This window comes from Argiope bruennichi, chromosome 2 (assembly GCF_947563725.1).
Source record: "Argiope bruennichi chromosome 2, qqArgBrue1.1, whole genome shotgun sequence".
NCBI classification, from domain to species: Eukaryota; Metazoa; Arthropoda; class Arachnida; order Araneae; family Araneidae; genus Argiope; species Argiope bruennichi.
The window spans coordinates 45,171,469-45,198,685 of NC_079152.1; positions in this window are offsets into that span (position 1 = coordinate 45,171,469).

Genomic DNA, 27,217 nt, shown 5'->3' on the forward strand with positions numbered 1-27,217 from the left:
TAATAAATAACGAAAAAAGCGACTATTTTTTTTTAAAATTTTAGTATAAAACTAGTGATAAATCCGAAAATGTTAATCATAAATAAATAATAATTTTTAAATTTTGCGACATTTTTTTTCTTCAAAATCAAGCTCTTGAGTCCCAAACAAAATATGACATGTCAATCCCACTTTTAAGGCATTTGTTAAATAGAATGGCATAATCCCTTGTCCTTAGCAATTGAACATATGCCACTAATGTATTATTCTTCTACAAAATCATATGTTATTAGCCAAAATTATTTTAATTTCTATGCAAATTCAATCATATATTTTAAATTCTACTACTAATTTAATAAACAAGACGTCTCGAGAATAGGCGTACATCTGGCTTCAGACCCACCACGAAGGCACACGGAAAAATTACTGGATGACTGGACCGCCGCAACAATAGCAGTGATGGGAACTGTGGTTGAATCCTAAGAGTCATCACCAGCCACAGTACAAACCTCCCCGAGGGGAGTAGTAAAGTATCAATTTTAGAGGATAACGATGTGTGGAATTTAGTGTAGTTCTATACGATTGTTAGTCGTGAGTGTGTTTCAAGGACAAGGAGGCAGGAAAGCATGAATAAAAATAATTACATGTTTATATTCCTCAAACAATTAAACCGTTTTAAATACCCGTCTGTCTTATAGCTGGTAATTAATAACTCTTAAAGTAACGACCATGGTGTTTCTCCCTATATGCTAATGTGATTCAAACTTTTTTAAAAAAAGAAATAACTTTAGAAGCTTAGACGTAAGTATGAACGTTTTTGAAAAACTGACAAAAAAAAATCTTTAAACAAGAATTTGAGTATTAAAAATGAGTCCTTAACATTTCCCAGCATTTTAATCTCAAGAATACTTTTTTTTATCTGTTTTAGATATCGACAATTGACATTTTACTATTGATTTCTTACATTCCTAAACAAATATCTTCAGTTTCTGAGGACAGAAACTGTAATTCAATTATAGATTGAGCTCATTCATCAAACTTGATAACAATAAATGAATACTATTTGGACAAATGGTCTTAAGCTGCATAAAATATATCCCACAATATTTTGCTGTGCTATAACTGCTTTTAAAAATGCTTAACTACTTTATGAAATAGTATGCCGAACAAATTTACGGCCCTTCTCACTATCTTCTTTCCATTATTCTTTTTCTTCTCAAAAATCTGAGTTTCTTCGTAAAAGGTGAAGATCAAGTGACTACTCAACAAACATTTCAAGCTTATAAGTTGTCTTAACGTCTATAAAAAGTTTTAGAGCAATATATATTATTCTTAGAAAGCCACACATTTCAAATTTAACGAAAACTCATTTCTATTCACCATTCCGTGTTTTTTGCGGAATAGAAGAATTCTATTTCCTACAACTTGTTTTATAAATTCTTTGAAATTTCACTAAATTTTTTTTCCGTGAATAAAAATTATTTGTTTAGATATTTTCAATCCCATTAACGCACACATGAGGTAATTTATTTTCGAAGAAGGCACTGGAATGGAAGTAAAATTGTCCTCCTTATTCTTTAAAAACGGTCATATATATCCATGAATCTTGACAAAAATTATATTTAATTAAATTATCAAATACAAAAATTATATTTTTGGAAATTTTATAATATTTAATTATTTTTTCCTTAAGTCTAGAATAATATATCTGTAGACACGTCGATTTTTATTTCAGATTTCTTAATATTACATAAATAAGGCTAAGCAACAAGTGAAGTTATTAGTTAACTTCATAGCAATAATCGCAAAAATGATTCTAGATTCTAATTCCAAATGTTATTTAACAAGTTATTATTTCGAAAATATAGATTCAAATACAATCAAGAATCATTTGTTGTCTTAAATAGAGAAATAAGTCCTTTAGAAAAGAAATAAGGTTCTTAAAATTCATTTTATGTTAAAGACTAATATTATAAATATTTTAACTATTTATATGAAAGATTTTTTGATATTTTCAAAAAAAAATGTATTTTTTCTTCAAACATAATTTTATTATTTACTGTTTTAAATGAATTTAATTTAACAAATTTAAAATATTTAGTTTCTAATATAATTTGGACAAAGCTAAGTTTCATTTATTGATAAAGTTGTTTTAAATATAATTTAAGATTTATATTTATTTGATTATTAATTCCCTTGAATAATTTAGTATAAATGCTGAACAGCCAACAAAAATATTCTGATATCTAAATTAAGGATGGGGAAATTATCAAACAAATCAACACGATATACAGATTTACAATAATTATACTATTATAAACAAAAACACGTTTATTTAAAGTTTAATTTTAGTACATTTACATATGTACATATTATATGTATTTATGTGCGTAATCAATTGCCAGAAATGAATCATAGCAATTGTGGGTTCTTCCAAGCAATTTCCATTTCAGGATATAGAAAAAAATCAAAACAAATTTAGCAGAAATTTTCAATATTAAAACGATTAAGGTTTTTCTGATTCAAAGCTACATATTCTTCCACATAGGATGGTATCTTCAACAAGCAATTATTCTGCGAAAAATGAATTTTAAATCAGCATTTAAAAGTTTTCTTCTTTCTATCTTTTGATTATGGAATTCAATTACCCTTCCCCCCATTTAAAGATAAAATTATTTTAACCCTGAATATAATAATGTCAAATTGAGCTAAAAGCTCTAATTCGAGTACTTTCTTTTTTAATGCGTTCATTAATGAGGTGTGCCGTGGCGTTTTAATTGAACAACAAACGCCTACTCTAAGGTTTTTCTGCCATGACTTGATGACTGGAAAGGAAACAGCTATCCTGGGAAGATTGCAAATTGTGATCATGCCAATTAGAGCAATGACATTAGGGCCTATTTCAGAGTAAAAATGATTGCTTTAACGAACTCTTAAGGCGGTTTATGGACTTTATTTCTTTATTGTGTGAAGAATGAAAGGCATGACTGAATTTCTACTGAATTTCTGCATATTCCAATAAATATTTAAACTATTATTTCAATTAGTTATAAGAATTAAAATGACAATACTATGCTCACACAGAAAAACTGGTGTTATATCTTTAATTTAATTTGATTCTACATTTCGATAAGAACACTTTTTAAGATTTGGTCTGATACGAATCTTCCTTATGATCGATCAACAAATATTTTAAACAAATATATTTCTTCTTTTAAAATGGTTCTAAACATAAAACTTAAAAACATTTTTCATTCTACCAATTTTTAAGAGTATATCAAGACTTTATAAAGGCATAATCATATTTTTAACATGGATAAATATTTTTACTTTTTATAAGGTCGGATATTTACACATGCTACTACATATCAGTTGCTGTTCTGTAACGCAAGTGACCTCTGTGACCAATACTAATCTATCTAATAATAATAATAAAGAAATAACGATTAGTCTATTATATTATATATTGATTTTTTAACTAAAAGAATATGGTGGTGACGTATTTTTTTTCTATAGTCAATCTGTACTCTATTTAAAAATATTATACAGGTTAATTAAAGGATTAAGATACAGCTATATATATATATATATATATATATATATATATATATATATATATATATATATATATATATATATATATATATATATATATAATTTCTTGTAAAAATATCCGAAAGGAAAAATCTATCGACTTTAAGAATCTAGATTCAAATCACACTTAATCAATTTATTTAAGTTTGTCAGATTTCTTCTTACTTAATATAAAATAATATTTATATTCCTGACTTAAAATATGAAACCCTTTGTAGACTTAAAGAACATTAAGATGGTTAAAAGAAATTTATCTTTCAAAGAATCTTCTACAGGTCAATTTTTAATGTAGCGATAATTTATTGATATCAAAACAAAATGCAAAGATTAAAGGATTCAAATGGAAATGTGGTTATACCAAAAAAGGAGTGAAAAATGTGTGATGAAATCTTCTAACATAAAGTGTGCATTCTGAAAGTGTGGGGCAAATAAGACGATTTTATCTTCATTGTAAAGAATGTAAATTGAAAATGCATTTTATCAATAGCATCAGTTATTATTTCTTTTAGCATAACATTCTGCAGAATTTGGATTATTCAAATGAATTATCTTAAAGGTTTGGATGGATTAATACTAATTTAAGTATAGAACCTCGAAAATGAATTGTATTAAAAGTAACTGAGAACTGAAAACTTTCGAAACCGAACAAAAGAGTTTCTCTGATTCAATTCCCAAGTTAGAGAGTTTAAATTCAGTTAACAGATAAAAGTCTTTGTTTCTCTTAACATGGTAAAGAGATACCGAGGAATGTTAACGCTGAAAGGGACGTACTTTCGCATGTTGAGTTTTGAAATAACTAAATATGAGTTAAATAAGTTGAAAGTAGGAACTGATGTAATAAAGGAAATAAAAATTATGGTCCACGATATAATTAAAAAATATTTATTTTAAGAATAAGCAAAAACTCTCTTTCGTTGTATTGACACCGTTTTAAACTTCAGATGAATTACAGCAACACTCAGTCCCTTTTTAAAACACATTAGAAATTGATGATTTCTGACATTAAATTAAATATAAATTTGATTCTATAGTTAAACGACGCTTAGATGTTATCAAATTATAGTAAATTTTTAAAAGTACACTCCTCTGAGGTCCGAAACAGTTGCTTATTTTCTGAAAGATGTTGAAGAATTTCGTTGTGAAGAATATTTCCTACATGGCACAAAATTGGCTTAAAATATATGACCTTTTGGCTGACATTCTTCATGAAGCACATAAAAATGCGCATTACTTGCTAATTCTATAGATCAGATAATTTCCTTAGAATCGATACAATAAAGTAAGGTAGATTTATTGATGAATTTATAAAGCAAGATATTTTATATCATCACCGATCTTTCAAAACGATTTGGATTACTTTGAGGGAAATAAATATTGATATTTATCATTTACATAGTAGCTGCTTTGTCATGGTAAATTTTGATACTAGAAATTAACTTGAGTACTTGTGAATTGTGACTTGAGAACAATATATCGGGACAAGTTAAAATAGGAATTACCTCGCTTAAATATAATACACTCAGTTAAATTAAAATTAACTTTGGTTCTCTAATCAGTGAGTCACATTTTTAACTAGATTAAATATATCCGGAACATTTCTTAATTCTAATTTCTGCATCATCTAATGCAGTTTTTCATTGGCAGTATGGTGAATTTGAAATATAGTTACAAATTAAAATAAAGATAAAGAAGTTTTTCCTATTTGAGACACGCCTCCAAGTAATTTTGAATTAGGGTAGCGCATTTGAATTAGGGTAGCGTACATGTCTCGCAATCATAATTTTACTAACAACGGTATATTTTTTGAGACATAAATCCGGTATCTTTTTCATCACTTAGCGTGAAATAAATTTGGCAACTTTTCCATATATTTAAATGTAGTATTGATGCTCCTGAGTTGGATTCTGTAAAGTTCCTGCACCAGAAAGACTTCGATCTTCTAATTTTTAACTTCGAATTTAATGTGTATTAATATAACGTACATCTTGAATATGAGGTACATAATTTTGAATCTCCAAATTTGATATAAAACCACAGTAAGAGATGAGTTAATACACTGGTTAATTAAGATATTTAGCCAATTGATTCATAATGCACGAAATGAATGCTGTAACGAAAGCACATAACTGATTTATTATTTCCAAATTTTCATTCAAATACTAATCTGCCATTAGATGTTTAAGAAAAGCTTGACCTTTAGAAGTTTGTGATCTGAATGTATTATATTATTTCTAGTATTTAGAATTATTCGGTTGGCATTACAAAATCATCAACAATTTTGAGTAATTCTTGCTAGTAATAATACCGTGTTTCCTGAAGTGACTTATAATGGCTAATGAAGCTTTACTTAAAAATCCGCCATTGCCAACGAGGTAAAAGTTAGAACAGTAATCATATAGTTTGATCATATGTTATGAAATAATAATAAATATGATGGCTAATTTTCACCTGCTAGCTTTAGGTAACATCTTGGAAAACGGAAGAAATTTTTAAGAGTTAATAAAATATTCATAATGATCATTCTCTAATAAAAATATTAGTCTTACTTGAAAAAATTTGCACATTTAAGTTATCTTTCCTGACATTAAAAATATTTATCCTTCAAATAAATGAGGTAATTTTTTTTCAATATTCTCAATATATTTATTTATGTGAGAAACAATCCTTGATAGAGGAATAATTGAAATTAGAATTTTTAGCATCATTTTGAAAAACCTTCTTAAAGTTCTTATTTAAAAATTCAAGCAAAATAGCTATAATCTATCTATTTCATCATGATTAAGAACAAAATATATATTATAATATCTAAAATTGAATCAAAATAATATAACATAAAAAAGTTGCTATTTTTTATCGGATTACCTAAATAATTGTGCTTCTAAATTTTATTTAATGAGTTTTAAAAGATAAATAAACATTTGTAGTTATCTTATCAGGATAAGCAATATTTTAAATATTTGATTGTTCTAATCACATAAAGTAAACCAGTAAGGAAAAATTAATGGTTCAAAAGATTCTGGCATAAGTAATGAAACCGCGAAAGTTAGAGAATAATAAAAACAGGTTTCCAAACAGAAAAATATTGAGATAAACTAATAAAGCGATAATCTGTACATTTTTATGAGATGGTCTGTCAATGCCAAAGATAAAGATAAATCTTAATTTAACATTACATCTCATTGTAAACTGAGCTTATATATATATATATATATATATATATATATATATATATATATATATATATATATATATATATATATATATATATATATATATATAATATAATATACGGGAAGTGCTGTGACGTGCTGTGACTTTTCATCAACTTTATTATATTATATATATATATAATATAATAAAGTTGATGAAAAGGTTTCAACAAATGATAAATTATTTGTTTATGATAAAAGTTATTTAGAAGGTTTGGAGTCTTTTATAGATAATTAGATTGCCTCAATAATCAAAATCTATATATATTTTAAATTAATTTAAATATAGCATTTAAATAGTGTATTCTTGAATACAAAATATGGATTTATTTATCTTATTTTTCAGTTGTACTCGAAGCATCGAATATTTAATAATTTAGGAATGAAAAATGAAACTTCTTTCTGTATTTTAATTATATGATATTTTCGAGATTTTAGGATTAGTATTATATGATATTTATGATCTTGTAATGATATTTATTTATATGATATTACTCGTAAATGTCTAGTACAAATTCTTTGATATCTGTGATTCGGTTATAGAAATCTTTAAATATGTGTTGTGCTGAAGTTTCATTAATGGACATATGTATAAATCTATTCATCTACATATGTCTTAAAACTTTATTTTCTGCATCAGAACAACTCTCATATAGATTAGAAATGTCACTTAAATCAGAATAAAAACGTCATATCACTTTAAAAGTCATTACAAGGACTGCGTGTATTGTCAATAATCGATCAAATGGACTATCAATTTCATGTCCTAAAAATGTTCTTTTAAATTTCTAGTTCTAATTGCTTTGTACTTCTAGTCTGATTTGATGTTTGATGAAGAAAACAATTGAGAGTCAAGTTGAAGGAAATCTTGTTTCTCTGGCCTCTGAAAAGCAAACAGTGGAGATTGATTTATATAGCATTAAGCTGGATCACAAACTAACGACGAACGACCGAAATATTTAATAGGTAAGCAAATGCTTTTCCAGACTGTAAAAGCACCGTCATCCGAAATGCATGGTAATTAAGATCCTGAAACAATATCGTTCGAATCTCTGCTCCACGAAATGTCGCCGGGTATGTTTCGCGTCCATGTCCAATAACAATCTTGACTCGGTAAGTCTTCAAGAACGTCTGATTTCTCAAGTACATCGGATTGAGTACTCAGAGTAATCGATAACAGAATACGTTGTAGCCACACAGATTGGACATACACAGTTTCCTAGCTCATTAAATTATTTCCTAAACCTTTAATGTGCAAACATTTATATTTTCCATGATTACAATATTTGTACATTTATAACCAGCAGGTATGTGAATACTTAAGATTAACGCAATTAAAAAATGAATAAAATAAACGAAATATATAAATGTTTTCAGAGCAAATTAAGATGTATATTTGTTTTCTAATAAATAAAGCAACATATTAATATTGAAATTAATAAAGCAGTAAATAAATGCTAATAAATATTTAAATGATGGAAAATAAAGAGAAAGAAATAAGCTACATAAAAATGCTGAGAGATTAAAATCTGGATTAATAATTATATTCAAAGAAGAATGAATTTAAAGAAATGAATGATAAATAAAGTAAAGATATAAGAAATTATTACATTTAAAAATATTCTGGCATACATTAAGAAAAAAATAATCGAATTATCTTTAATGCGAATGATTTATCATTAATAAGCAACAAAAGTTTGTTAATGGTCATCAAATTCTTATTAATGACGAATCATTAATAAGAATTTCAATCACATTTACCGAAACTTTTTAAAGAATGGAGAAAACCAGATCAATGAAAAACAAAATTCATCTCCCAATTCAATATGCGGCTTTAATAACAGAACAAATAATAGAAATAATTCTAATATGCGAAGGAAACAGAATAAAGCGCTCCTTTTTATCTGGTTCTGTGTTTGACCAACTGTTTCCTAATCTGCTTTTAAGTATGAATATTAAAAATTAAAGGTAAAACGTTAAATAATATAAGAATCATATTATTCTTTAATTTTTCATCGAAATAATCAAAAAATACCACTTATCATTATCTGAATTTGATATGGAATAATTTTTGGTAAAAGTTTTTATTATTTATTATGGCTATAAACTTATTAATATGCACTCTTTAGTCGAAACATATTTTGTTTATAATGTATTATAATTATGAAATATTAATATTTACGATAGTTTCTGAACATGCATACATGATTTACATTTCACTCAATATTGAAATTTAAAATAAATTGAGAGTAAAAATCAAGTTTAACTGAGTAATTTTATAATTATAGAATAAGCACGTCATTTTTCTATCATGTTCCTGAATATAAATTTAGTTCTTCATATTTTTCGAACTCATTGATTACAACTGAATTGTTTCTAAATAATATTCGCTTCCAACTAAAATAAGAGAAAGTTTTATTGCTGTTATTTCGAAAAATAATAATAATAAAAAAAATACGTTCACCGAAAAGAAACATATTGGCATATACCATTTTAAATTTTTTGCAATTTAACATTAATTTTTCTCGATATTAATGTACCTATAAACCTCAAGCAAAGTAATATAGACATTTTTAGTGGGGTTTTTTTGGTTTGTTATTTTGAAACGAAGCTTCTTTATTCTTTTTAACTTTAAATCTTTGAATCTATTCAGAAAATCGCAAACAGCTAAAATCCTTTCCAATTCTATTCTTTTTTAACTTAAATGAAATATTCTTTAAATAAAGCAGCTATGTTTTTAAGTTAATTTCTTTCATGAGAAAAACACAATTCAATGTGGAATTTTTGTCCTTGCCATCAATTCACCAAAAATGATTTCACCTACATTCAATCTTAATTTCTTTTGAAATAAAATCTCGTCAATTTAAATCTACTATTCACAAGGGACGTTAGTCTTTTTGTAATTTCATCTGGTTTCAGAAAGAAAAAGATTGAAGAGAATATAGGAGAGTAATATTATGTTTTTTCCTTCTTTTTCCCTTCGTCTGAGTGCAAATGTATGTATCAGAAAATCATCATAAATGCAAATATTGTTCTCTATAAAGACGTTTGGCACAAAAAAGATATAAAAAAATGAAAATAAGAAAATAAATGTCTCTTTACAGTCTCTTGTGTCAGGAATAGAGTATTAAATATATAACAATTTTAGATTTTGCCAATCAGTCTCTTGTAGATTAAAACATCTTTGATGTTCTTAAAATAATAGAATTTGATGATAAAACAATCCGTTAAAGGAAGAAAAATTATGGCTAGAATCGGATTGCTTTATTAATTACTTCAAGCTCTACTTTTGATTTGGAACAAATGATTATAAAATTGATTTAAAAGATTTTATAGAACCAAAAAGAACATGAAAGATTTGTACTTTAGAAGGATAATTATATATGATTAATTACATTTCGGTATTCGACAAGCTAATTCATCACCGTGAAAGCATTGTAGCTAGAGACGGACGCAGTCCTAATTATAATCTATTTTTAAATAGTTCTGCAATATTTTTTAAATAAATCTATGATGTGCTATTTTGTCTAAGAAGAGAGTTCTTTGTCAATAAAAGTGCAATTTTATGTTATAAATTATTTTTGTTTCGAACTTATGAATATTTTCTTACTGCATTCATTAACGAATAATTTAATGCACATTTCCTCCAAATTTCTAGTTTCTATTCTCATTGATTCACAATTTAGATATAAAAGTTTGGCTGAATTTTAACTCTTAGAAGCCAGAGTATGTATACGTAAGAATTTTTCTATGAAAAGACATACGAAAAATACAAGTAAGCGGATATAAAAAGCATGTATTGTTTAAAGCAAATGCAGGAAAAATGTAAAGATGAAAAGGTTTAGAACTGAAATTATTATACATATGTAAAAAAATGTCTTTGTATCATGCTTGTTCCATGTGTGATGAAAAGAATGATATCATATAATAATAGAACAATTACAATCTTAAGCTTTGCTATGAAGAAATAAAATAAACTGTCAATAGTTTTTTAATTTTCAAAAAGTTAATATCTCGCATAAAAAAAGAAATAAAGAGGAAATAATGTATTACATGCTAAGAAAAAAGAAAATCATATATTGATAAAAGTCATAACGGTTTGGGCAAAATAAATAAATAGTGTTGTTTTTATGAAAATTTAAATTTTTGAAAATTCTTACTTGATTTTCAAATAAAATTAAACAGTTTCATTTTGTTGATACTATTTAAAATTAAGTTTGGAGAGGGGTAAGTTAAACAAATCCCAGATCAAACATATATTATAATATTAAATAATTAGATTATAGATTATGCGCAAAATATTCTTTTATATAGAAATAATGGCCCATAACAATTTCACATTGAGCATTAATTGATTTTTAACTCAAAATATATCTAAAAACGTTCCAGAAATCTTCCTCATGTTTTGGTATGAATAAATCTTAGGAAATAACCGTAAACTACATGTAAGATAAATTTGTCCTAACGTTTTCAGTAAATTCAATTATATTAATCCATTTTAATATTTTTCCATAAGAATCGTTATCGTAATCGTCATCGTAATCTTTAAGAATCATTTTAATGTGAATTTACAAATTGTTACTGAGTTTCAAATCAAAACATTAAAATTAATTTAAAAATTCATTATTTTATATAGAAACAAATTATTTAAATAGTTTCCTGCATATTTGCGGAGGAGAAAGGTTTATATTTATGAGTACGTAAACTATTAAAAACAACATTTATAAGTGCATTACAAAGTATTGCTGGTATTTATGAAATTATTTCAAAATAATTAATCTTTGGTATAGTTTTACAAATATGATATATACCGACATTTCAAAATAAGTATTCTTGTTGAAAATGAGCTTGATTCCTATTCATAAAATATGCATGAAAACTAATAGTGTAGATCCAGCATGATGAATGACAGAATTTTCAGGACTCAAAACGAAATAAACGAAACCTGAACATCTTAGTCATTCATCTCACTCGAATTCTGTTTGGATGGTCATGTGTTGAATTCGATTTTCATGATGTCATTCTTTCTCCACATTCTTGTAGAAGTCTTCCATATGTTTTCGCCTCATCCAAAGCTTCTGTCGAGACCTGTACTTTCTAGTGAGAAAACTTTTTCTCTTGTGGTCTGCATAGCAATCAGTTTGTCCGAGAATCGATCGATTTCTCACTCCGAATTACTATACAAGAGAATAAAGTTCTAATCTTTTTTCTGCCTGAACTACGTCATATTATTTGACAGAGTGGACTATTTTCAATTTCCTACATTATGACAGCTGCTTTTTCAAATAGACCACCATTTTTTTCCATCTCATTTTTTATAAAGGATGCTTTTTTTATGTCTGGTTCATAATAAATGACGAATGCGTATACAGAACAATCGAGGAATCTTGAGAATGTGTTGTGGTAGAATGAAATTACTCTCTTTATTGTAATTTATTAATTCGTTATGATTACGATCATTTCGAGGTTATAGTACTATGAGTTGTAAATATTTTTAAAGCTCTAGTGAAGGAGAGTTATATAAATCCTGAAATTTTTAGATTTTTTCCCGTTTTCTTTAAGAAGTCTTTGTTGTTTATTTGATTCTCTGGAATAATACCACATTTCGAAACTGAGTGACGTTTTATTTTGAACGAGCGTTATTATTTTGTCCAGTAGGCACATGGATTGGACAGTAAATGAATTAATAGTTCCTAATTCACTTTCTCTCTTTTGAAGTCTAAAATCGACAATATTTAAGATTACCGCTTCCACCCAAAACTCATATGTTTTGTTGCGATGGAATTTAGATCTTCCATTACTCTAAAAATTCAAATTGTGCAACGAATTAAATCCTCTCTCGAATGTTATATTAAATACAAAATTTAAACTCGATATTTGAGAAATTTTGAATCCGGTGTCAAAGCCCAAATTATCAAAACTTTAAAAAATCACAATTTTTAAAAGAATTATTATTTTGTGAAGAGGTTATACAACTTGCTTGCTCCACTCACTCTCCATAGAGTTATGCATTATATATATATATATATATAGTATTGTATACTATGCAAATTAGAAAATTTTTACTTCCTTTATTCTGTTTTACTTTAATTTAAAAGTACTTCAGAATGAATCCGAAAGATCGATTAATTAACAAATTTTAATTTTAAATGCCTCAAACACTAAAAAAAAAATAACAGAATAATTTGAATTAATCGATCTAAAACATGTTAAGCATAGCCTCTTTAGCGTGGGAAAGAAAAACAATAGTAGCCCTACTCATTTGGCGATGGAAAAAAGAAGAGTTTTGGCGGAAAATTTAGTTTTTAATTAAAAAAAAACTTAACCACTTAATTAACGGGAACAAATAGTATATTCCAGACTATAATATATCCCTGTGCTAAATTTCATCCAATTAAGTTCAGGAGTTCTGGCGAGATTGACTAACAAACATCCATCCATCTATCCATCCAAACTTTCACATTTATAATAGTTGTATAGATATATGTAGAGAGAGAGAGAGCAGTTTTGATATTAAATAATTAAAATTTTTGCTACATACATTAATTATGTATGCTAAATATTAAATTTTTATCCCGAATACTGAAGCATTCACTGGTTTTAAAATAATTTAAGCCAAGGATTTATAAAGATAATCTCTCATCAGTAAAAAAACATGAAGAAAATTCCCCGTCCACATATAGCGACACTCTATATGTGTCGCTAACTAATTATAAAAACTCTTATTGTATTACATATGCATTGTAAACTATAACAACTATGCTAATACTACTTAACATTTCAGAAAATATAAATTACTAATTTTATTATTCTAAATGTGACTCTAAATGCGATGATTGCATAAAATAATCTTTCTTCTTATTTCTGAAAATAAGAATCATAAAGCTATGTAGCATTTTATTCGATACCCTATTTACGCAGAAAACCTAGCAGGTGTTTTATGTAATTTTCTTTTCTCGTCGAATAAAAGAAAGCACCTCTTTATGCCATACGGGTACCTTTTTGCTTTATGAGGAGTATAAAGAAACAATTTTTAGCGCACAGTATTTTTTTCAAACAATGACACACCGATACTAAAACAGAACTCTTCACGCCAACTTCTATAATGGATACTTTTCCTTTATAGCCAAAGAAAATAACTTGGTGTTGATACAGTCTTCGCTAAAGTTTGCGTCCCATTCATATCTGAGGATTTCCTCTAATGTCTAGTCTTATGACTGCAGGCGCAGTAAACTGCCAAATGTGTTTTCGTAAGCTTCTATCTCTGTTTCTATTTAAAACTTCTTCTGTTTACGCAGCTCGCTCCAAAGTCTAGTCGCCGTCAGATTCATAAATGCACGTTTTTATTGCTCCTTCAGTCTGAAATTCCTTCGCAGATCAAAGTGTCGTCTAAATGTTTAGGTTTTTTTAAAAAAAATCAGACTTGTATTTCGTCTTCCGTCATTTAATAGATTGAAAATGGCCGCTGAAAACATATATTACAAAATGTCCGCTAATAATGATTTCCGAATAATTTCATGGAATAAAGGAGCCTTTTATTGTTAAAAATGATATTCTTGGAAATGTATTATAAATTACGGTTTATTAATGAATTTTATTTTTACTCTCCTCATAATTTTCATAAATTTTCAAATCGGATTTCTTTAAACATTTATGAGGATACTAGCCGAGTATCCTCATACCGAGTATCCTCAGCCGAGTATCCTGTACGAGAGACTCTCCCCGTCTCTATAATTATTCTGTAAATCTATAAGAAAAATCAAGTCGCACATTTTTTATATTCAACCCATGAGAGATTCCAACCTCAATCCTAATTAATTACTGCTGTAAAGTATATACATGAAAGATATTTTTAATATCAGCGTTTGACTAGCTCCTGTAAATGCACTTTGAGTTCCCATTAAGGAATTTGTTTATATATAACTGGTCTGAGAAACTTTTATAGAGATTAAGGTTACAGGAGTTAGATTTAAAATTGTCTTAAAGTCAAAATTTATTCAGCTGGACTAAAGTAATAACCATTCGAGCAATTAAGCTTGTTTTTATTATGTTTTCCCTTTACTTTCCAACCATGGATTAAGGGAACCAAAGGAATGAATATCCCTTATGGTTTCTTGGTACTTATTGGTACCCGACAGCAACAGTAGATTTTGCTCGGGACCGTAAAGTTATTAATCACTTGAATTCACGGTGATGTTTCAACAGTAAAGATGAAATTAATTGGGTGAATTCGATAAACAAAACAAAAACTGTTATAATAAGACATTTAATAATAATTATTCTAATTAATATAAAATTAAAAAATAAATTTTTTATCACATTGATTTATTTATGTTTCAGAAATTCTTTCTGCATGGTACATATTCTATGATCTATATTCATGATACATCAAGCGCATTTAAGGGCTCTAATACTTGAATTTTCTAAAATATTTTAACAAATATTCAAAATCTAGTATTTGAAATTTGAGCTTATAAAGAAACGTTTCAAGTAAAATAAGATATAATTAAAAAAATTAAAGATTACAAACATTAAAAAAACATACAATATTAGCAAATCGGACGCATTAAATGGGACCAAAATAACTAAAGAAATGGAGAAAATTTTAAAAGTTGTAGTTTAAAACACGGTAATAATTAACTCATTGAACTTAATTCAAAAACACTATGTAGCAAAATAAAACAAATAAAAGTAAAAATGTTTAAAGAAAATAACTTCATTTTTGACCAAATATCTTGAGTGATGTGTGTCATTAAAAAATTTGTTACAATAAAATTAATAAAATATATATTTAAATATGCAAATATATTTATACCTGTTGTAAATATATTTATACCTTGTTAAAATGTTGATTAACGTTCAGAAAAAAACTAGTATCGTAATAATCTTGATATCAATACAAAATACTTTTTTTAATTTTAAGATGATATAAAAATTATTTTAGAATGGCAAGTTATTCAAAATCTGGGGTGGGAAAACGTCAAATCTTTTCAATATTACCCCACCAGGAATATATAAAATTTTATAGAATAAAATTTTAATATATAAAATATATAAAATAATCCCCACCAACCGTAAGTATAAAATATATAACATTTTATAGAATAGTTAAATCATCTTGTGCTAAGGAACTTATGTGTCAGATTTATTTGAATATGTTAAGAGATATGGAATGGTATATGTTTAAAACAAACAAGTGGATATTCAATTTTATCTATAAAGATCTCTTTTCCTATTTATGAAGAATTAATCAGAACTAACAATCATTTCATTAAACGATTTTTACTACAATCTAACATCTGACCATAAAAATAAACAAAACAACTTTTGAAATAATATTATCTCCTATTTTCGAACAAATATTTGTTAGAATTAAATGTCATTTCAAACAAACCACTCAATTCAATTGCCTTTTATTCTAAAACCATTCAATCACTTTTATTCCATGAATGTAGATGACAAATAAGAGATAAATGAAAATATTTATACTTTAAATTCAACTCAAGTCGATTAACTGAAAGATATTTTTCTAAAATCAGAAAATAATGAAAATGCGTTTATACTATATTTTATATATTAAAATTTTTAACTAAGTGTTTTACATATTTAATCTCAAAAGCCTCCAAGAATCATGTAAATATGGTTTTGAGATGTTATAAATATATCAAACAATTAAATCATTTTCTGGTTATCCATTTAAACGTTTTACTTTGTTCAGTAATTTTTTTTGAGTACATATTAAAAAAAAGGATTAAGCATGACTACAATTAACACAATTTCTCCAAATTTTTTTAAAAAGTGAAACTGTTATTGAGAAACTGACATTTAACTAGTTCCATTATATTTAGTATTGAAATTAGTTTCCTAATTTTAATGATAACCATATGTGAAAATAATACTAATAAAACATAAATAAAATTTTTGTTAAATTTTAAAATACCCAAACTGTAGTCAAAATCAGTTGTAGGACTATATACCTTTCTCCGTCACCATGCCATTAGTTTATAGGCAATGCAAAAATTTGTAAGAAATTAGCATATCTATATATAAGATAGATTATAATTATCTCCATCAAATAACTTTAGTAAAAATAAATAAATAAACGAAAACTGCATTTTCCTTCAATAGTCCAACTTAATTTTTTCATTAATTAGTAAACTTAATGTCATGACATGGACGTTTTAAAAAATCGTTAATTAGTTTAAAAGGTACAAATTCATTTATTACTATGTGATTTCTACATATTCAAGCAAATAAAATAATTTTGCTCACACTAATATATTGCCAATGAAAGTTTTACACTTTTTACATCAGAAAATAAATATATTTATTTTCATTTCAAATATTATAACATGATTTGATTCATTATCAAACAACCGAACTATTACACAGAATATTTCAGTATAGGAACGTTTTCATAAAATTTTAAATTGTATATTATTTCAAAATTGTTTCAGTAAAAAAAAAAGAAAAAAAAAAAAAACATGTTACGGAAAAGTAACATAACATTATGTCAAATGAAATAAATACCTATAATTTCGTTGGACCTTCTTTTGCTTACATCACTGTTTTCAGTGATTGATTCCTATATCAGCCAGTTTCCACCCTGCCATCAGGTTGATACGGTAAACTCTTTGAAAAACTGAATTTTTTTTTCCAAAAGAGTATCCCTGATTCAAAATGATTTGTGACATCAGATTAACTGGATATTTGCAGCCCAGGTGCCAATGTTAGGCCACCATTGATTACAAAAGAAACCTTGTGCGATTATGTGTAATGAAATAAATTGTTAGAAAAATCACAAAACAGGTAAATTATAGAATTAGGGACATTTTTATAAACAATGGTTAGAATTTTAAAAGTCCTTTCAAATAATTACAAACGTCAGTGCATTGAAGAATTATGTATTACTTGAGGCAAGAATAAAGTATTTGGATACTGTGAATACTTTCATTTTTCAATGTAACTCTTAAAGCTTTATAATAATAACTACATTGATTTTTCATTTTATTAATTAATTATCTAACTGATTACATATTATACTTTTCAAAATATATTAGTAACACTAAACTTGCAAAAATACAAGCAGATTCAGTCTAAAATATAGCTAAACTGAAATATACAACCAGTGCTTAAAAATCTGTTCGAAGCTAAATAAAATCTTGTAAATTATTCGCATTTCTGAGAAACAATCAAACCTCCTCACATTTCACCATTGTTACATAATTTGAATAGTACTGCGAACAAAAGTCAGGGGACTTTACTGGAGTCCTTATTTAAATTTATGCGAAACATTAAGAACCCATTCTCGTTCCGAAATTCTCGAGCTGTTAAAAAATTGGGACGAGCTAATGCCCTCTCATAAACATTTTTTAGCATTTATCTTTCCATGAAATCATTCCCTTAGCGAAGAACTTGGGGGAATAATGTCATTCAATCTGTGAGCAATGAGTCGGAGTTATTTACATAATTAATGCCGCACAAATGTCGCAAAGTTAATTTTAGCTCCAGGGTAACCATACTACTGCTGTAACTGTAAATTCAAGATAATGGCTGAAATTCTTTAGGAACCATGAAAGAAAGGACCCGAGACATTTTGTTTCGTATTTATTGTTATTGTTAAAATTACAACTGTGACATTTTGCACTTTCTGCTATTTATTAAAGTTGTATTTAGCGATGACTTTCTTCCTGTTTGAATGTGGTTTAAACTTAAAGCAATATAATTCTTTATCCTGGAATCTCTTCCTATTCTGAGGAGTCATATGGATCCGAATGAACCATTTTTCTCAAATAAATCTTATCAAGATTAACAGAAACTTTGCTACTAATATCATGACAAATCTACAGCATATAAATTCTTCCTAAGTAAAAATTAATAATATCAACTCATTTTTAATCTTTTGTAATGAAGGCTATTTAAGAAATATTTGCATAATTTTACAGAAATAATTTTTTATTGAAATCATGATCGAAAACTTGAACAATTTACAAAGAAATTGCACGTACACAAGTAGTAAAAACATTTCTTTTCTGTTTACTTCAATAACTTAACGATAATTCATAATATTTTATAAACATTTATATTCTAAAATCTCGGAAATCTAATAAATATCGTGCATCCAAAATTAATTTCCTACATTTCGTTTTATATAGAAGACTGCATTTAAAAAATTGTTGTTGCCGTAAAACATAAAGATGGGCTGCTAATTTTTACTGCTGATGCTATTTCCATATCTATACCACATCTATTTCCATATCTATATCATATATAATTCCATATCTATACTATATATAATTCCATATATATATACCATATCTATTTCCATATCCATGCTATCTGCTATTTCCATAAGTTTAATGGCATTTAATTTGCGAAACAGCAAGAAGAAATTTGTGGCCAAAGCAAATGTAATGAATTGCCATCATGCTATTCAGGACCTAATTAGAATTACAGAACATACATACTTAATGCTCTAATTCATTAAAGAAATTATTAATTCAATAAATAACAAAATATACATATTTAATTCTCTAATTTATTAAGAAATTAAAATAATATTTGAAATATGGAAATTTATTTTTTAGATATTAGCATGTTTAATTTACCCTATTTCAGAAAATTTCAATAAGAGATCTTAAGGGAAATTATTTTTTTCGTATGAAAAATTCTGAATTCGAATCAAATGCATGGAGATACCTTCCATTCCACTTCATCATATATCATTTGGAACTTTAGAAATCTTTAAACAGTGAAGCGATTCAAATGTGTTTTAGGATATAAATGTACAAATGAGCATCTTTCCTTTAAATGATTAGGTAAAAATATAGATAGAAATTTGTTTATCGCTATGATTCTCAGATAACATTAGATTTCGTACTTTAGGGTAGTTACATTGAAGTACCTCTGAATGAATAGAGAATTTAATAGATTTTATAGTTAAATATTTTATTCAAACCTCAAAATAGAGTATTAAATAAGGAAGAATTCGTCATTCTAGCACATTGCGCGGTTAAGAACTAAGTATATCTAAAAGTAACAAATCCAATTACAACCTATTCGATTCTTTATTTGAATATAATCTTTATAATATTTAAAGTCAATGTAGTAAAAGATATAATTTTAAAATTCTAAATAAATCAATAAACCAAATATCATACATATGTTTGTTTGTATTTTTGAGGTATTGATAATTTAAAATAAATAAATGAATAGTTAGAATACTTTTCACTAAATTTATACAAACATATGTATGTAATATTTAAAAAAAAAGTGTTGAAATAGAAATTAAGTGTAATTTAAAAATATTAATTGCTCGAGAAAATTCATTCCAATTTAATTATTTGTGAAATTGTATCAATTTTTAAACCTAAATCTAAAATTTAGGAGGTATAAATTTTTGTCTGCAAACAGAGAACTAAATTTTATCTATCAGATTGACCAAATTATACGAGATTTAAAAATCGAGGATTTTTGTAGCAAGTGCTGCTTATTTGAATAAGTTGTGTATAGTTCGTTTAACCTTATCCAATACAGAATACATATTTAATTGTCAGAACAACTATAAGGGAAGATTTTAAATATTAGATAATATAAAAAGGGAAAATTTTTCAAAAAAGAGTTTAGTACAGATTCGTCAATGAAAGAACACAATGTAAATAAACTAATTTTATCATTATCAAAAACAACATGTTTAGGTTATAAAATAAAATTAATTTGGGTTTGTAATAAAAACTTGATACAAAATATATTCCAAAATGTTTAACACTAATACATTTATTTTAATTGGAAGGGGGAAAATGATAATAACAGTTAAATTGAATATATAAAAAACAATATAAAACAAGAGAAAGGCACGTTTCCTTTTAATTTCGAACTCATACATGGAATCCATATCAAAAGAGAAAAAAAAAAAGATTACAAGACAAAGTATATCATTTAATTGTATTTTCTATTTGAAAAATTTCGGTGAGAAACAAAATAAATAAATAAATAAATGTATCTAAGATAAGATTAAATGAGATTTTTGCTAATTAAAATGCTCCTTCGTAAAAGACCCATGAAGAATTACAAGAACTTTAATGAGGTAATTTACTTCCTTTCTGGAAATCATTCCAATAAACCAGTTCATCCAAAATCATGTTTAAATGCAAACATGTTTCTACACACGGAACAGAACATTCAATTAATATATTTATTTGCCATATACTTATTTTATTTTTAGAATACATCAAAGTGAAATCTGAGTGTTTTTTATGTGCATACACAATGAAATCGGATGCGAAACTGTTAATGAATTCTCTTATGCAAGAGATTTCTCTCTTAATTAAATAATGTTAGGCATTTTCGCCATGCATATTTTGTCATAATTCGTGAATCGATTTGTAAAAGGCGAAACATTTCATATTATAACGGACATATCATAAATACTGCAAGAATATAATTAATGTTGAATGAATATGTATATTACAAAATTATTTTCGATGGCAAATTATTATTATTAAGTGAATTAAATTTATTATGAATTATTTTGCATTAAACTGGAAAAAATTCATAAATATTTAAAAGTACATTTTGAGATATAAATCTGTGACAGTTAGTCATATATCTTATTAAATGTCCCTCGGGGAGACACCTCGTAATTGGAATTGAAACGCTTTCGGTGTGGTGATTGGTTTTGGCCATCCTTGATGGTACATGAATGGGTGGGTGTGATTACCTCCCATCGATGACGGGACGTACTTCCTTAAGGAAGTGTTGTACCCTGGCCGGTGATGTCCCTTAGGACTCAACTACAGTTCCCGCCAGAGTTTCTGTCGTGGCAGACTGGTGACTTATTTATTTCGTTTGCCTTCGAACGTGCCGGAGTAGTCTGTCTATGACATTCTATTAAAATTCTGCCAATTTCGATAATTTAAAGCGCACCTTGTACTATTAATGTGAAATAAGGAAATGCTTATCTTCATTTAGATAATTTATCTCAAATTAAATTGACTAAACTAAAATTTAACTAAACTAAATAATTGACTAAACTAAATAGTAAACTAAAATTTAACTAAACTAAATAATTGACTAAACTAAATAGTAAACTAAAATTTATTTAATTTGTAATACTTTGAACTTAAAAAATATAATTGTATACGGGAAAAATACAATTTAAGTTCTGAAATCCATAAAAAACCGTTTTACTATTTTTTAAAATTTCTTTTCTTTCTTTTATCTTTTTACCGGAAAATAAAAATAAATAAAATATTATAGCAATTAAAAATCACAGATACACATAATAATCGGTAATATTCATGAAATAATAATATGTATAATTCGAAGAAAACTAAAAGATTAAGATAATGAAAACTGTTTAAAGAATAACTTTCTGTGATGTACAAAAATAACAAAAAACATTATTGCTTTCTCATGAATGTTTATATGCAAATATAAATTTGGAAAATAATGATAGATACGTAAAAAGAAAAACAAATGTAAGTATTGAATAAATTAATTACTTAGTAATTCCATATATTTTTTTTAAATTATGAATTAAATTATTATTCAAACGTTCAGATTTTCGACTGATTTTCTCAATTAGAAGGCAATTAACAGTTTTTTATAGCTCTTTCAAAAAAACTATAGTTCGGGAAAGCAGAAAAGATTTTTTTTTTCACTGAACACTACATAACTGAAACATTTTAGATTACTACTACAGATCTTCACATGGCGCCGATAAGTGCATGTAAAGATTCTATTTACAAGAGATATGTACAGCTAAATTTGCGCTTTTAGTATACATGATAGAAAAGTAAATACATGAAAGAAAAAAAAGTTTTTGTGAGCTGTCAAAAGACGATATATTGATTTATATACAATAACAGATTTTTTAGGTTCTATTTTCAGTGCATTATATAGCTATAATTCATTATTTTTCTTAGGGAAAAATTTACATAACAACTCAATTTAATATTAGCGAATTATATAATTGCGAAAAGATTTAAAAATGAATAATATTTTTATAATGATTCTTAAATTATTAACAGATGTAAGCAATAATTTAAATGTTAAAATTCCAGAGGGAATCAATAAAAATCATCTAAATTCATCACCCTAAAACATAATAGATTAATCTATCATAAAAAGCGTTCTAAAGATCATTTTTTAGTTTTGAAAATTGTCGAAATGTTGGAAATTATATAAGAAGACTAATGATTTTATTTGTAATGCCTTAAATCCTATGATATGATAGCTCGAAAATTTGTTCTTTCTATAACCTTAAAACAATTAATCAGTTACTCTTTTCTTGTCATAAAGGATTTGTGTGGGAATCGAAAAAAAAATGCTCTTTACTAGTTTTCTTTTTATTTAAAGACACTTTAATTTCCAACTACAACATTTCTTTTATTTGTTAAATGTGATTAATTGTAAACTAAGAAAATATAAACAAACGGTCAGATTTTATATCCTGTTACAAGACACGGCCTTCGTGACGTGAATGGTGGTAGTTGAATCCCTCTTTTTTTTATTTCTACCGAAAGAAAAGAAGCTGCACCAAATAATGATAAATCATCCGAAGAACTAGATGAAGCTATCTCAGAAAACGACATTTTTGGATATTTTATTTCTTGCGCTTCACTAGCACAAAGTGAAGAAGCTGATTTTTGGAACTATCGTGGCAGGGTGCCAAATGCCTTTGCTACAGTTTTGACAGTAAAGTTGCTTTCTGAAATGATGCTTCAATGTTGCTCCTCGTATTTCTTTAAACTGAAGACTGGAAATATCTTTAAGCAAATAATATTGTTAAAAAACTTTTGACTACTTGAATTCGATTCGTGGTTACATTAAGGCTTTAATGCTTTTTTGTGTTTATTTCCTCCTTCAGCGAAATTACCTAGGTTATACAAGTATTAAATACGTTTAAAATTGTAATATATAAATTCATTGTAATATATAAATTGTTATAACAATTATTATAACAATTTATTACAACGTAATTTAAATGAAGATAAAACAATTCCTTTTTATTCTGCTTTTTGTTTTTTAACTCTTAATTCATTATTTATTATCATAAATATGAAGAAATGAATCACATTCAGTCAATTTCACCTCGAATTCACTAACAGGTTGAGCAGTTCATATGGAAATAAAATGTTACTCAGTTAATGGCTGTTTGATAATTAAAGTATGAAAATGTTAAAATATTATATTGCATTGAGCAGGAAAACAATACAAAATTTCAAAACTCCAACATATCAAGAAATTACAGAAAAATTGAACAAACAATTTATTTTCTCATAAATATGACATATGAATCAAGCTTTTAAATAAAATTATGTTAATAAGACTTAAAGGAAATTGTTCCTAAATTTTTATTCAACAATAAAATAGCATTACTATCAATTAATTCAATATAATTAAGGTATACGGATGTTTCAGTGCAATTCAATATTAGTTTAAAATTCTAAATATGTATTAAATAAATATATGCCGTTTATTTATAACCAAAAAATGCTTATGTTTTTTAACAATTGAAAATGATAAAATTGGAAATATGTTTTTTTTATTTAAAATTTTAATTGATTTCTCTCATCATATATATATATATATATATATATATATATATATATATATATATATATATACGTTAAAAATAAAAATAAAAGTAAACATGATACAACAAATACAAACAGAAAATGAATGGTATCGCTGTATCGCTTTTCTTTTAATGAAATATTTAAAATAATTACTTTTGTAATAATTGGCTTGAAGTGCTTTTGCAAATACAGTTTTAGAAGCATTTATTTATTTTTCTTACAGAAATAATGAAATTTTTTTATCAAAAAAATAGTGTTCTTATCAGTTTAAATAACATATTTTGGGCTTGTGTAATCGTTTCTTTGTCTTTCTTTCTTATTTGGATTATTTAGAATATATTTACTAACAATACTAACTCGTACAATTAGTAAGATGCGTGTAACAAAAGAAACATATTTTGGATCAGAGCATATATCAACTATAAGGTCTCGTGGTTGGAAAGAAACGCATTTAAAATTTGAAGAGATGAAACAGCGTACAGAACTTAAGTATCTGAGAAACCACAAAGTTTTCTGTATCTCAATGACGGATCAATATTTTCCCTACATAACATGAAGGTAATAAATACTTCACTTCATATTCCAGAACATTCATTGTTATCAAATTAAAACTCTAATTATTACTTTCATGATATTATTAATAAAAAATAATATGCCAATCTGCACTATTATTTGAATTCGGTTCGAATTATCTAATTACATATATAAAAAGCATAATTCGGTTCGAATTATCTAATTACATATATAAAAAGCATAATTTGGTTCGAATTATCTAATTACATATATAAAAAGCATAATTCGGTTCGAATTATCTAATTACATATATAAAAAGCATAATTTGGTTCGAATTATCTAATTACATATATAAAAAGCATAATTCGGTTCGAATTATCTAATTACATATATAAGTAAACATAATTATTGAAGAAAAAATGAAGCCGATTTTTAAATAACTATCATATGATAAAATTCAATAAATCAATCGAATTTTAATAGTTGTTTATACTTTTTTATGATAAATTTAAAAGTATAGTTAAAAACTGTCTTAAATAATTTTTAACTTCAATTTTTAAGATAATTTAATTTGAGATTAATTTTTCACCAGTATTGCCTTATGTTCTTGATACCCAAATGTAACTATGACAATTTTTCTATACTCAAAAAATTATTCTTTTATCAGTAATTTTCGTATTGTGAAATACTTGTATCATAATCATATAGGAAAACATTTTGTTTATCATATGTAAATTGTAGTCATAAACATATTAATGGTAATTAAAAATCTATTTTTATATCCGTGTAACATCTGTTAATTCAAAAATAATGAATATTAATAAATTTATTCATAAGAATCTAAATTTTTAATTGAAATTCCTGTAATGTGCGAAAAAAATTGTGAAAGCTACAGAAATAAAACTATAATTAATATTTTAAAAATTTGTTTCTGCAATAAAGGGTAAGTATGATAAATTTAATTAAATTCTAAATAATTTTAATAGAAATCTATTAAAATAAATCTCTAAGGAAAAGTAAATGGTTTATATTTTTTATTTTGAGATGCTTTATTATAATTGCAGCTGAAAAATGATATTCTTTTGTGGTTACTTTCATCAAAGGATTCAGCATAGGAACTGCCAATTTGTAATTCTCGAAGGTATGCTTATTTTAAAATCAATGTAAGGTAAACATTATAAACGAAACTCAATTATAATTGACTTTGGCATAATAAGTTACTGTTGACACAACCATAATTTAAAGCTTTGTGGTGATCTTTTCAATGCATTTTGTAATGAAATTTCTAATGCTTAATTGAATATTTTAACAACATAAGAATAAAATATAATTAATTAATTTTTATTTGAATCAACATTATGTGCAGATTTATATTATATTTCAATATAAGGCAAGTTATTTTTCATTCGTTCAATTTTTCAAAGAAAGTAAATAAAAAAGGAAGACTTGTGGAAAATGAATCTAATAACACATGGTATATCTTATTTTATTCATTAAATAGTTAGAAGCATCGATTTTTTTTTCTTGCGGATCTAGTAAAAATTTATTTTTAACAATGGAGATATTTAAAATTATTTCTTTCTATCATCCATTTTATAAGAATGGAAAGCTTGAAACTTTAATATTTTATATAAATGAACTTTTATAGGAATATTATCACTCATTTTCATACCGTTTTATAGTAGATATATATTTATATTTAAAAATAAATCGAATTTTTTATTTTATATTTCTCGTAAATATGACAAATTCAATTAGAAATAATCATTAAATTACTAGTAGTACCAAAAGAAGTGGCACAAGGTTAAAATAGTGCTCTTTTAATTTAAATGAAAATTATTTAAACCAATATTTCAATTTCAGATCTTATTTTTAAAGCCAGTTCTTGAAATTTGAATTCGAAATATTTCTTTGCTTATAAACATATCTAAATTGATGAAACATTTTTCAGAGGAATCTTATCGAACTTTCATATCCTAGTTTGAAATTATTATATAACAGGTTAGTGCAAAAATAAATACGACTTTCTAAAATCAAATTTACAACAAAATTTCCATAACAGTGTTATTAAAGGTTAAATTGAAGTAGCAATCATTTGCATCCATTTATTTTTCACGACAACAAAAAATATTTGCTCAACTCTCTCAGAATTTTAGTTATTTGAACCATTAGAAGCCTTCTATGATTTTTTTTTACTAAGTTCTTCATTGTTTAAGTCCAACAATCTAATATAGCAGTTATGATTTCTGTAACATTGGTAGTCAGCTGGAGAAGGTTTAGTTCAGAAAACTTAGTGAACAGAGTCTGTTATCTGAATTTCATTGTCGGATGATTCCATGC